The sequence below is a fragment of the Battus philenor genome, unplaced genomic scaffold, assembly GCF_028537555.1.
Source record: "Battus philenor isolate CCGP_79_NKW_IND1 unplaced genomic scaffold, ilBatPhil1.0.hap1 SCAF_14, whole genome shotgun sequence".
Taxonomy (NCBI): Eukaryota; Metazoa; Arthropoda; class Insecta; order Lepidoptera; family Papilionidae; genus Battus; species Battus philenor.
Window position 1 is genome coordinate 2406211 of NW_027181676.1, and position 9452 is coordinate 2415662.

The 9452-nt window shown below is 32.6% G+C and overlaps 1 non-coding gene across 1 annotated transcript; it reads left to right on the top strand.

The window, feature by feature from the left end:
- The first annotated feature begins 7199 nt into the window (after positions 1-7199).
- Positions 7200-7283, top strand: TRNAL-CAG (transfer RNA leucine (anticodon CAG)). Its single transcript has one exon. It is a non-coding gene; the product is annotated as a tRNA-Leu (tRNA).
- The last annotated feature ends 2169 nt before the right edge of the window (positions 7284-9452 follow it).

Sequence of the window (9452 nt, forward strand, 5' to 3'; positions counted from 1 at the left end):
CGTGGAAATAAAAGTATTATATGATAATCTTATTAAAAGCAAATAAAAGTCCCTATCTCAAAAATTAGAAGGGAGTACAAGAGGCCCAAATAGCGGGGGCCATGGAAAAATATAGCTATAGCTGTTGTTTAATCATTTACTTTCCATTTGCAGACTTATACGTAGTACGGCCTCAAGTTGAGTTATAGGTCGCTGTTGCTACAGAGCAACTGTGAAAGATGATTTCACTAGAATTTCTTTCATTAATATGATGATAATGATTAGGAATAAGAATAGAAATTAGAATATAGGCCTCCTTCAAAAATCGCCTCCATAACCGGTTTTGCGCAGACGATATTCATCGACTTTCTTGATTTGACTATGTCTCCGCGTCTACCGGCTTGCAACTAGACAAGTGATTTGGCACGCCCACTGACACTTCAAACAAGCAATTCTTTGAACTACGTCAATTACCTTGGTTCTTTTGTGAACTTTCTTATTCAATAAAATGTTAATTAAATACAATGTACATTATATGCAAATATAATGCTAAATTATAAAAGTATCTTGGCATGCAGGTATAATTCACTGCTGTCATATTTAATATTGTAAGAAAAGGACTAATATATAGCTACTTCCGCTATGTAGCAGTAGTCGTGCAATGAAGTGTACCGCTCGCCAGTCCGTTGATAAATGCGCATATGAAAACAATGCCCAGAGTCATCAGAGACTCTGTGTTTAGCACTAGTCGGTGTAACATTACTCCTGAGGATGCCCCGTGGAGGGGTGAAACACGTGTTGAGTGAATTAACGGTGGTAGTTGTGTAATACGACTACTGCTACATAGCCGAAGTAGCTATATATTAGTCATTTTCTTACTTAGGATGGACATTCGCAAAGTAACGCCTGAATCTTTTAGATATATTTAATATTTTATAAAATTGAACCTGTGATACTGGCAGTGCTAATGCAACAACTTGAGCCACTGTGCCTCTTATAAACGCAAAATTTACCTCAATTTCATGCTCGTTAGTATCCGAAAGCCTGGCATGAAATTTAAAAATGATATTTTCATAGAGGACTTCAGCGGTTTTACGTTTTACATTTCAGCACCAGGTCTATAGAAACTGTTCGTTTCCTTTGAACAAAATTCTTTAGAATTACGGTTCTGTGAAACGTACTAATAATACTTGGATTAAGTTAGATGCTAGTTTGTGTTATCTAATTAGGTATTCCACATCGTTTCACTTGACTTCCATAGAAATTGGTGCAGCTTGAAATAAACTATGCTCATCTATATACGAATACAGTGTTTTTTTTTTTGTAAAAATTCTAGTTTAAAAAAAATTTAGCAAAGTAAGTAAAATTTTCCTTTTTTTTTTTTGCAACCTATACGCACGGTACACGTCCAGCCCGTGAAAGACCAGCGTCGCGGGAATTGTACTCGTTTAGCTTTGACACGTTTTTTTATTTTTTTGTGATATTACATTTTGGAACAGGTTTTTTCGTCTTTTGTAGTTCAAGCAAAACATTGCAGTTTTTTTAAGAAAAAAATGTGATGAAAACATTTCAGTATGTGTGTTTCATACACACATACTGAAATGTTTTCATCACATCATACATCGATTTTTCCCTATATCCCATATTCCTAGTAGTTTAATATTAAAAAAAAAATCACGCAAGATGTCGTACGGTTAACACCTGCCCGCGTAGAAAACCAGTCGTTTTCAACAGTAAATTTTCGCTGGCGGTAGCAGTTGTGATTACATAAATCTGTAACATACATAAAGCGCGTTCATGCAGGTAATAAGACGAGTTAAAAGTTGACCGATCAAAAAAGCGATTGTTAAAAGGAGAAAAACCGGTGCCTAGAATGAGTAGAAAAAAAAACTGTAAACGAGATAGTACTAGGTCTCTGTCGTTTTAGGGTAGAGGCGTATGGCGACTATAAATAAAAAAAAGTATTAAAGAGACCTATCCTCTTTTACTCCTTGCATAGTTAAACCCTTATAATATAATATAATATAATTTTTAATTACTTTATTTTCAGTGGCGTAGCTAGGGGGTGGCGAGCGGGGCGGCCGCACCAGGCACCACAAGCAGGGGGGGCACCAAAGTTGAAAATAATTTTTTTGATTTTTTTTTTAAATGATGAATAATGAAATGTTAAAAGAAAAATGAAAACTATAATTTAAAGTAAATAACATAAAAAGAATATCGAATTTTGCTATTTTTGTGCTAAAAAAGTTGTTAAATAATATGAACATTAAAAAAAGTAAACGGTTACTAATTATAATATACACAGTGTTTAAGCCTTTCATTCGCAAAACACATAAAGTGTTTTTTAAAAGGGCCCTAAATCACAAAACACATATCTGTGTTCAGGAAATGTACAAGAATATATATATGTGTTCAACATTTAAGGACATGATCCTCTCCCTTAATGTATAAACCACAAAGATGGGTTCATAAAGGGTTCAAAAAATTCTTGAAACACATTCCACCCTTTAAGAAAAAATAATTATTATGATTTCTTTTATATTTTAAAGAAAAAAACAAAATTGAGCTTTGGATTTTTTACTATTTTATGGGCAAAAAATAAATAATTGTACCAAAATGTGAAAAATATATAAATAAAGAATTTAAACACCAAGCCCCAATCTGCCCCAGGCCCCAAATACCATAGCTACGCCACTGTTTATTTTATACTATATATTTAATATCAACTGTGTTAGCACAAATTTAAACGTTGGTGGTTTATTGTGCTCTATCTTCTATCAAAAAATTGTAGCACCTTTATAATGGTAACTTTATAATAAATTCAAAATATCTTTGTTCAAGCAGGCATTTAGATGCGCTTACGAATTGTCGATTATTTCAACATTACAAAGTAGTAAGCTACCACCTTTTCGGGACGCATATTTGTTAAGAATAACCGGCCAGAATCTCAACAATTGCTCTTTTAAACGAAATACAACATTATATCAACCACGTAATAAAGTCAATAAAAAATAAGATTTATTTAATAATATACTTTTATATTTACATATAAAACTAAGATATAAAGAAAAAAAATATAGAAGGTCTAAGACATCTTGACGAATTTTATAACATATGCTCTTTGTTATATATAAACCTAGACTCATGAAGAGTTTGTTAATCTAGCGATATATTCATAACTAGCTATGCCCGCGACTTCATTCGTTCAGTTTAACAAGAAACATATTCAGTTTTTTTAAGTTTTTTTTTTCGTTTAATAATTTCTGAAATAAAAGTAGCCTAAGTTACTCCTTATTCCATCAGCTACCAGTCACTATAAGTCCCGTCCAGCCATTTCAAAGATTAGCCGAAACAAACAGACAGTAATTTTGGTATATGTACAGTTTATATAGAAGCCGAAGATATAATAGCAACATTTTTATAACCTGCTGAATAATGTCAGTCATGAGCAAACATTAGTTCATTTCTGAAAAAGGCTAATAAAATTTGATTATGTAGGGAGAGAAAATCTAATCGTTAAAGATGCTTATGCATTGCAAGAAAGGGTTAAACCTGCTACGCGGGTCTTCAATCACTAGCACAGTAACTAATCTCTCTCTACACAACGCAATGATATTTACAGAATGCTCAGATGTTTACGTCTCTTATTGAGTACATATGTACTTAGATTTTACAAAAACAAACTTTGTGCTACTCTTGCTGACATATACTTAAATTTGTGACGTTAATCGCTCATAAATTTTCTTAATTAATTTTGCGGTAAGCGATGCATTTTTTCCGTTTATGAAAGTGAAATTTAAAAAGGTTTTTAGTCTTAGAAAGAAAAACAAATCAAAAATGTCTATAATATATATTTAAATCACACTACCAGGGTACTATTAAGAATGATCCCCTAAACCTTCCAAAAACCTCTCTCTATAACATGATATACCTATTACACTCACGATGAACATGGAATGTTTGCGAAACATACGTCTTTTATTCGTAGCGTATTAACTTAGATTTTACTGGGTTATAATTTGATAATAGCAGCCAATTTAGTGGTGGTTTCCTCTCGGGCACCGTCAAATGCACATGTATTGAGTGACTGCCCAGATCGAAGTTTGGATGGCCTTCGCGTCTAAGAGCTTGACGGTTTTCCAATCCGGTGAAATATGTAAGGTAGTTTAACATAAGCCGAGACTGATTTTGATCTCGTGTTAAGTTAGAGTAGTAAGAGATGTCTGCAGTCTTCTAAGAAGAAGCAAAGATCAAAATCAAAAAAAATCAATATTTATTATAATATGTTTCAAAATCAAATATCTAAATTACACAATATTACAAAAACTTCCACTTAAAACGAAGAAATATATAATTTTGACTCAAAATGGCACAGTACATGATAGTCGATATTTACGTAATCTGTACGTGCATATGGTACAAGAGGCAGTCTTATCGCTTGAGGCGAACTCTACCAGACAAACTTTGATAGAGATGAGAGACATGAAGGAGAGAAAATATTATCTTTTATTGTTCCAACTATTTAAGTAAGACATTAGTGCAAAACTATTGGCTAAATGATCTGCTCAACTAACCATTTTAAATTGCACTTGATAGAAGCCGGTAAAAGTGAATTTACTCGAAAACAGTAATCATCAGTATCTCGTATGTCAATAATGATAGGATAGTGAAAATGTTGATATACATACGGTTAGCACTAAAAATACAGAAAGCTTGTTATACCTTACTGAAGTACGTAAGTACTTATAAAATTTGTAATTCTTTTGTGGTAAAATGTGTACGATGTTATATTACACTAAAGTTCGCTATCACAAAATTTACCGATGTGACGAATATGGCAATCGCCGCACAGATACTGGCGCCAGTATTTAATGGAATCAGGCGTTACCTTGGACTTCCATCCTTAGTAAGAAAAGGACCAATATTTAGCCACTTCCGAACATGCAGTATAGTCGTGCAACAAAGTGCACCACCCGCCAGCCCAGAGTCATCAGAGACTCTGTGTTTGGCACTAAACGGTGTGACATAACTCATGAAGATGCCCCGTGGAGGGGTGAAACATGTGTTGAGTGATTTAACGGTAGTAGTTGTGTAATTCGCATTGTCTGCCGCATGCGCATTTATCAGCGTGTTGGCGGGCGGTGCACTACATTGCACGACTACTGCTGCATGTGTGGAAGTAGCTAAATATTGGTCCTTTTCTTACTGGCGCCAGTATCTCTGCGGCGGTTGTCCAGACGATTGCAATTTGAGTATGGAGGAAGTGGTGTGGAAGTGATCACACGAACCGTACAGTTAAAAACAGGACGTTATTAGGGCGTTGTGAACAACCAAAAAAGACAACAATAATTTAAGAACCTAAGATCTAAGTTACGGAATAGTTTAAGACACTTAGTAAACACTGTGACATGCAGAAACGCGACCAAAAAAATTAAAAATATTAAATGTTATTTAAAAAAAGGGCCGGAGGCTAATGTCTGTGGAACATAAAAAAATACATTATAGTCTTATAATATCTGATTAATCATTTTAATTTAACCACTTTTTTGTATAAGAACTTGCAAGTAACTTTTACAGTATAAAGAATTTTTTCATATGCGAAGCATTTGACTCTTCTGTCGTCTGATGTTAAGCAATGACGAGGTATACTATGGTACAGGCTTGCCTAAAAGAAACCTATTCACTATTAACTTTAAGACTCCCAAGTTATTGTTGGAAACACTGTAAAAGTGTCATCAAAACAGTGCGGGTTAAAAGTATTTCAACCCTGTGTGGATATCGTATCGTAATTACTCTAATTCTGATATTGAAAATATTGTAAAAATAATCATTAAAAAATGTCTGAATTTGTTATGGGCTCTTAGAAAGCACGTATCTATAAATTGAAAAATGCCATTATACAGTGCTGAATTCAATTCTTGTTTCTTATTCATTGGACTGTGCTAATATTCTTGTTATATATTTTTCACTATCAATGGTCCTAATTTGATAAGGAATAAAGTTATGTTGAAAAACATCCTTTTACACGGAGTCTATGTATATTAAAGTGCAAACACTAAAACGGATGTAATATACTAAACAAAAGACTCGTTCTTTCAAGATAATTTTGTTATTTCCACCTTCTAAGTGAATTGGTTTATTTTAAGGGACGTGCGAGAACTAAGACGCACGTGTTAGGCGTGTTAATTGCATTTAACTTAGTTGTTGTTCACGATAATCTTTAAGAAAACTTGTAAGTGAATCAATGTTATATTCACAACAAAAAATACCAAATGTTAAAGAATGCATGTATTAATGTTAATATTTTGATGACATTAACAATAAAATAAACGAAAAGATAACCCGGGCTCACACGCAATAAGATAACGCTGTGTGTATACGGTAGGATTGGAACGGAATTGTTTGAATTGAGCTTTTACCACAAGGAAAACCATTGACTCACATCTCTACAGCCATGAAATTATGATATAAAAGCAAGAACTTGTAAGAGCACATCCAGAATTAATCAATAGAAAGATATACCATGTGGCTTTCATTTTAATAATCTTAGACCACACAGATCTTCAGCCACTCAGCATAAAATAAAATAGAATGGCTGGGAGGTAAAAAAACTACCACCATGTAACGCCAACCTTGCACTTTCACATTTGTATCTGGTTTCTTCTCTTCAGAATTCTTCAAGCGGTGTTAGGTTGATATCAATGAAGGAGTTTCAACACTACGTGTCGAGTTTTGTTAGAAGTCCTAAAACTTCTGATAAAACGCAGTATGATAGCAATAAGTCATCAAACAAAATGGAACTTATATACTATAATTAAATGTAAAGAAACTTGATAAAGTTGCCTCGATTTTCCATATAAAATGCTTAGGAAATTTTCTCTAACCTATATACAGAAACAAACCCTTTTTTAATGTCACCAAAACCGGCCAGATATAAATAGTAAGCGAAAAACATTTTATTGCAAGTGGATAATGTTTTGTGTACAATACAATACTGGTTATAAAAAATAAAACCATATTAAACAGATTTATAAATTCAACTAGACTTATATCTAATTTTTAAACCGAATTGCTGAATTTCATTGTCATTACTTTACGCTAATAAACATTACTTTATTATTTTAGACTATATGTGTACCGTAATCAATTTTCTTTTAAACATTTTCATATTTTAAATAGCTTGTTTTATATGGATGTATTATTTCATTTAGAGTTATCAAGTCAGGATGGCCGAGCGGTCTAAGGCGCTGCGTTCAGGTCGCAGTCCACTTCTGTGGGCGTGGGTTCGAATCCCACTTCTGACATTTAATTTACATTTTATTTATTATCATATTTTTCAAATTAATAGGATATTTTAAAATACAATTATTTCAATATTATTTGTTTTTTATAATAGCATAACTTTCATAGTAATAAATGAGAATTAAATAAATAACTCCATTATGGATCCCTAGCAATGTTTAATTTTTTAGAAATTTAAGTATTATTGACGTAAATGAATACAAGACACTGCAATGCGTAAGCAAGCAAGCTTAATTTCCCTGGAGAACTCGTAAAAGGTTATAGAGTATTGTGTATCTATAATTATGGTAGATAATTAACACAGTTTTAGCAACAAATTTCATTTAAATTATTTTATTTAACAAAGTACATAATTAACAGAAACATATCGTCAATGACTAAAGTAGAAAAATATATTTGTGTTTCATGATTAACTTTTTTAAAATAATTAGTATGTTTTAATATGTAAATTACTATATACTCTTTTATATTATGAACTATATTTCTCTTTATATAATATATTTTAAGATGCTTAATGTTTACAAAACTTAACAGGCGTGGGACTCGATTGTATAAGTTAATGTTGTACATGTTGTAGAAATTTTACTAGTAGCGCGAGGCAGTCTAAAGTATATTTATATTGAAGTATTAATAAGTGGAATATATATAGTTTAAATTGTTTATTAATTTTATTCTATTAATTTAAGACAATTACGTTATATTGTAATTTCCTTACCATTGTTACTTGGTGTTATTATAGCAAAAAAACTTTATCTTATCTTATTTTATTGTTCAAGAGACAGATGTGGATGTCGTTAGAATTGTAAAGAAAGCCAACCCTGTACCTGCATTATTGTGAGCCTGACTTGGAGCCGTGTACCGCGAACATTGCGATTAGTTTAATTGCATTATATTATAGTATGTTTGTATATTGTTACAACGGTTCAGAATATTCAAGAAATCTTTTACACTATCGTTTTGTGAAGTAACAATTCGTTCACCCTTAAATGCATAATGATGAAAAACTGCAACATACTACCTAAACGCCATAAGTAGCAGTAAATGCATAGTGTTGTATATCTGCAACACAAGATTTTTTTTATAAGTATAAAAATATTAAATGTTTAAATGTTTTTTTTTTTCTATTTTTTCCTGCATTATCATTATAAGACATATGTATATTTAAAATATAAATAAAAGTCGTGCATTTAAGGGTTAAAAGCCATCATTAAGACACACATTAATACTAAATCTATTATATTAAATATAATATAGAGAAACAAAAACATTTTTTATAATGTTATTAGTCGTTCGTGGGTTCAGTTTATGAAAGGCGTTTTAAGGTAATATAATAAAATTTAAATTTACACAAATAAAGGTATGCTATGCTCGAAGTTTTAGATGATTTTATATACCTGGGACAAACCGTTCAATTTGGTAAATCTAATTTCGTGAAAGAGATCACTTGCTAAATTAAACTGGGATGGGCAACGTTTGCAGCTATGAAACTTCTTCTCGTCTAATATACCGCAATGTGTGTAGACGAAGGTCTTTGATTAATGTGTGTAGTAGGTGATGACATACGGATCCGAGACGTAGTTATTTACATCGTAACGCCCTCGTAATAAGACTCAAGACGACACAAAGAGTAATGGAAAGAGTTATGCTCGGAGTTTTACGAAGAACAATCAAGATTACCAATGTAGCACTAAAATTTGCTCGTCTGAAGTGGCAGCGTCTGTAGTGGCAGTGCCTGAAGTGGCGGTGGCTGAAGTGGTTGCATCTGAAGTGGCAGTTAGGACCGAAATGTTCTGGAGTTAAGTTCGCGAGAAGTCTGGATATGGACAGCGCAAAACCGATCATCGTGACAATCTTTAGAAGAGGTATATGCCATGGGCTTCCATTGGTTGAAAGAACAAGTAGAAAATCTCCTTTTCTCAATATAAAGTTAAGGCGTAACGCTAATAGGATTACAGAAAAATCGACTAAGTCTATTGGCTCTTCACTCAGATCAGGCATCAATTGGAACCCTTATATCTTGACATTAACTTCAAGAATATATACAGGTTATTATAATTGAATTCTATTTCCATTAAAATTAATCTTTTCATGTATTCTCATCACGTACTCGACTAATCTCTTGATTCACGATGGAAAAATCAATGCGGATAAAGGAGCAGTTGCGAAGGCTT